Here is a 5149-nt window from a genome sequence, read left to right as displayed (position 1 = left end):
ATATGTATTATATAATGAATGATATTACCATTTGTACTTAGGTTAAATGAAAAACTGCTCGTTTGAATTTAGTTCTATATATATTTTCAAAAAATCATTTCCCTAAAAATTTCCAATAAATAAGGTTGGATCTTATTTGAAAAAAAAATAAGTTTGTTTCGCCACAAGAAACTATACTAAACTACATAAAAACTTAAATATTTAAAAGCATGGACTTTAATTATGTTTAAAAATTCCAGTAACTAGAATTTTAAAAAAAAAATGGGGTTAATCATACTTAGCATAGGTATATCACTGTGTACAAATAATTTTATAAAACTATAATAATCATTGGAATATTTTTTTTTACAAAAGTATGAATAAATATTTTTATCACTTTTATGTGGAGGATAATGTTTCACTGTATTCCTATAGGCTTTTGATTATACTATATTTGTACATAACATCACTATCGTATCAATCAAATTCCAGTGGACATTTTGTAAATATAGTTTTGAATAATATTTTACTACCCACCCTATCCCACTGATATGCTATCAGTCAAACCTTTCTCGGAAAACAAACTCCATCCATTTGACGATTAATTTAGATCTGTCAATATATTTTCCTGGGCTGCTTGTATTTACATTCTGTCGTTCGGACATGTTTTTTTTTTTGCTTATATACAGTAGGTAGGTATAAATGAGTATGTAGAAATATTTATCTTTTAATGTTATCGAAAATTATTAGATAAAAGTGAAAAACTGTTTTCATAAAAAAAAAAATAATAAAGAAATAAGTATTGAAGTCTGAAAACTGTGATTTTATAAGAAAAATTCTTAAGTTGTAAAAATGTTAAAAATTTAATGTGATTCAATAATCAATATCATAATAAAAATATTCAGTTAAAATAGTACCTACGTTTTGTTACCTAAACGTTTAAGAAAAATGAATTGAGAGTTCTTGTTATTAATTAAAAATTAAATCAGTATCCTACAAATAATAAATATTTTGCATATTCAAAATAATAATCGATAATTTATTACAATGGGTAATAAAAATAAATTTTTAAATAAAATCGTTATAAAATCAAACATTTTTGTCGTAAAATTAAATTTTGGTACAGTGGATGTATTAGTTGCCTAAAAGCTCTGGTGTTAAGCTAGCGATTCGGTTGCTAGTTCCTGGATGGGTAACCTGGTAATTACACCAATACACCTACAATGTTCTACTAATCCCTAATTATCGAAATAAAAATATTATCTGGCTAAAATCTATCCTAACAAAAAATGTAATGTTTGTGTCGTAATTAAAATGTTTGATGCTTTACTTCTCATAAATAAAATTTTAATGAAAACATAATATGTTTTATAATATATAATATATTATATATTATAATACGTACTATAATATTTGCTATCTCTTATAAAAATGTATTCCTATTTTATTTTTATGCAATTAGAAATTAAATTTCAAGTTTTAATATTCTTTATTACCTAACTATGAAAGAAAGGACTATGTTTTTTTTATTCCAGTTTAAAGTATTTCTAAGCCTTGAGGCTCAGTTAATATTATTTGTATATTGTTATATTACGGAAAAAAATAATAAAGGTTCTAGTTTCAAAACCAATTGTCCGATTCAGTCATCATAGAACGTTGACAACAAGAGAAAAAATATTAATTTTGACTAAGACGAAGTAAAATAATTTAAGATAAAACATTTTTGAACTTCAATATTTATTATAGAATTATAGAAATAAACAAAACTTTAATTACAGAAACCCATTTAGTAGCATAAACAATCAGAAAAAAATAAATTGAAAATCATGAAGTAAATGGTAGTGTTAATGAATAGTTACTATTTTCAAGCGTTCTATTCATTATTTATAATTATTTAAGTATATTATTCTTTGATTTTCAAATGTATTTATTGTACACGACTTGTATAGATTGTAAAAAAAGTTAAAATGTGTTTCCTAAATTTTTAACAAATACGTAACCAAATATGTCAAATAACACTTTTAAATTCCGCGCAAATAGATAAATGTATTGTACTCTTTTTGTCTATCATCACCTTTTGAAGCAGTAAAAAATCGTCGATTTTCAACTAAAATAAAAACCAATTTTTATGTTAGTTTAAAAAACAGTGAAACACAAAATTAAGTTCAAAATTACTTACCGTATTAATTATCTTTAAAATTATAATAATAAACTAGATAATATTTCAAAACAAATTACCATAGTTAATAGTTGTTAACTAAATACTACAACATTATTTCCTATAAAAAACTATAAACTTATATCTAACATTTTAAAGTAGTGCATAATTATATGTTATTATATTGTTATTATAGATATATATATTAATAATGTTACAAGTATTATAATTTCCCACTTAAAATGTAATACATTATGTTTTAATATTTTAGGATAAATTTAGAAATAAATGTGTTTGATACATTTTATTTATTTTCTATAGTGAGTATAAATCTTTACTGAACAGTGTTAGATAATTTTCTCTTGGGAATTTTTATAAAAGCAAAACTTTAAAGATGAAAAAAATATTATTCAACTGAATTAATGGTCGACGAAGGGTCACTAGTTGAAACTTAGTATTTTTTTTAATATAAAGAACCTGTTACTTAAAAAAAAAAAAATTTAAACAACTACATAAACAAAAAATGCAAATTCTAGAGACAAATACTACAAGAAAAGTTTCTCATAAAATAGTAAACGACACCTCAATATTTTCAGAAAGTAAATCTCTCCAGTAAAAAATACAGGAAGTGAATATGTAAATTAAAAACACAATATTTTCTTTTAAGAATCGTAGTTTCTTTGCCTTTATTATTTGAGAGTTTAAATAAAAGAAAAAACATTTTTTTATAATAAATTTAAATATTGAATTGTTCTTTTTAACTTAATATACATTTAACTTTTAATATATTGCAAGAACTATTATTATTATTAAGTCATTTATTTTTGGAAGCCTACAAAATTAAATTAAATAAAGGCTAAATGTAACAACTAAATTCGATTAAGGATCGTAAAAATTAATTTGCTTCTAGACAGACCCTCTAGTCTGATGAGAAACATCGATATAAGGTAGGTATAAGGTATACTCGTTAACGTATTAAACATACAATTACACAAGAACATATTTTAAAAATGTTATTATACAAATTAAGAGAAAAAAATTTAATAGAAATCAAATTCATAATACATTTAATTACTTTTAAATACATATATATAAGTATGTAAAAAAATTTGCATAATCTTAATTCAATATTATTTTTTTAAGCTTATTATTTCATAAATAATACTATTTCCTGGTTTCTATAATTAATATGATTTTATTTATGTTTATCGCATAGTTCTATAGTAAACATTCAATTTTTCTCTTAAATTATTTTATTTGATCCAAGCCGGAATCGTTATTTTTTCTCCTGTGGTCACTAAGCCTGTTGTCCATAAAACTATTGTCTGATCTTTAACTCGAATACCCAAATACAATATTATAAAATATGTTATTTAATGACTTTATAGCATATAAAATACAATAGGGCGCCTCGGAAGTAATGCGCAAGCAGTCCCCGTGGCGTCGTCGATTCAAACCGCAAAAAAAAGCATATAAAATACAAGTATATACTTTTGTTATTTACGTTTACTTATAATGTTTAAATTATAGAGAATACTATACAATTCTAGTATTCAATATTCAATAAGAAATTCAAACTAAGCCATGGTAAATAATTGTTGATTTGACCGATGCTGTCTAGTAAATGGAGATAATTGTCTATTGAGAAAATGAAAGTAGCTCTACTATAGAATAATTACGCAAAACAAAAACGAGAATGACGAAAATATAACATAAAATACAATCGTAAGTGATAAAATTGGAAAGACGTATAATAATAAGATTGTCAAAACAAAAGATGCCCATGTAATAATTTTATGTTGAGCACGGTCACTCCAACGATTATACTAATACAATAATAATATTTATAAACACTTCCTGATAAAATGCAAAGTTTCTGTGGCACTTACGAATTTTGCTCTGTTTGTCTATACGCCACAGTATAAAATATTATTGTAACATCCAAATCTAATAATTGTTATCTCGATAGACCCAAGTATAAAATACAAATATAATACATAATTTCCCTTCATCGCAGTACTGAAGTAGCAGATATATTATGATGGTTGTAGTGACGTCGCGTGATGTGGTGATGATGAGGGAGGCTGGATGGTATATAACACCATGAGATAAACTTGTTCGTGGAAAAAAAACTCTTACATTTCTTCCTCTAGTTGAGGTGGAGATTAATTCGATTTGCGTAGTAAATTATACCATCAAAAGCGAGAAAATAGCGAACGCCGAATTCGTATTATAATATATTATGTCGAACAAAAAATCTGTTTCCGCGAGAAATTTCATATTTAAATCAGAACACCAAAGTCACAGCATTTATTCGGTTATATAAGATTTATAAATTTACTATACATTTTCCGTAAGAATATAATACGCTTACATCACGATCTAAGCAAAACAGGATAGAGCATAACTCGTTTGCAGTAAATTTTCAATAAATCAAATTTATATAAGATCGCACAACAAAATATATGTAGTAACTATAATTAGTAATAACTTAGCAAAAACTACATAATGTTCAAGACTAAAAAACGTACAATCGGTGTTTTAAAAGGTAAAATCTAAAAACTTTTATATTTTTGACCACAGTACGTACCAATCAACATTATACCTTGCAATGTTACAGACAGAACCATAAATCCCATAAGCTACATACAAATTCAATACGTGAACTGAACACTATATTGATTTTAAAATTTAATTTATTAAGTATAGAGATTACATTTCCATCGTAATCTAAGAAAGGTATCTTGATGTTTTTTTTATCATTTTTAATAATAAATGGTTATAAAATATAAACTATTATTATATACAGCAGTTTTAATGAAATGAAATGTGTTTTTAATAAATTATCAAATACTCGTAGAAATTTATTACATTATTCGCTTCAACTTTATTATTATTTATCTTAAAATGTTGAAGTAATCAGTTAAACAATAACGGACCACGGATATTGTGTTATATTTTATATATATGTAACTACTGCAGTTTACACAACCCATTAAAACTTTATTGGCA

General features: G+C 24.4%; 1 long non-coding RNA gene across 1 annotated transcript; it reads left to right on the top strand.

Moving 5' to 3' along the window:
- Positions 1 to 3517: 3517 nt before the first annotated feature.
- On the top strand, positions 3518 to 4943 carry LOC126555889 (uncharacterized). Its single transcript, XR_007606993.1, has 3 exons — positions 3518 to 3620; positions 3688 to 3862; positions 4721 to 4943. It is a non-coding gene; the product is annotated as an uncharacterized LOC126555889 (long non-coding RNA).
- The last annotated feature ends 206 nt before the right edge of the window (positions 4944 to 5149 follow it).

Source organism: Aphis gossypii, chromosome 1 (genome assembly GCF_020184175.1).
Source record: "Aphis gossypii isolate Hap1 chromosome 1, ASM2018417v2, whole genome shotgun sequence".
Taxonomy (NCBI): Eukaryota; Metazoa; Arthropoda; class Insecta; order Hemiptera; family Aphididae; genus Aphis; species Aphis gossypii.
This window is presented reverse-complemented; position numbering and strand designations above follow the sequence as displayed.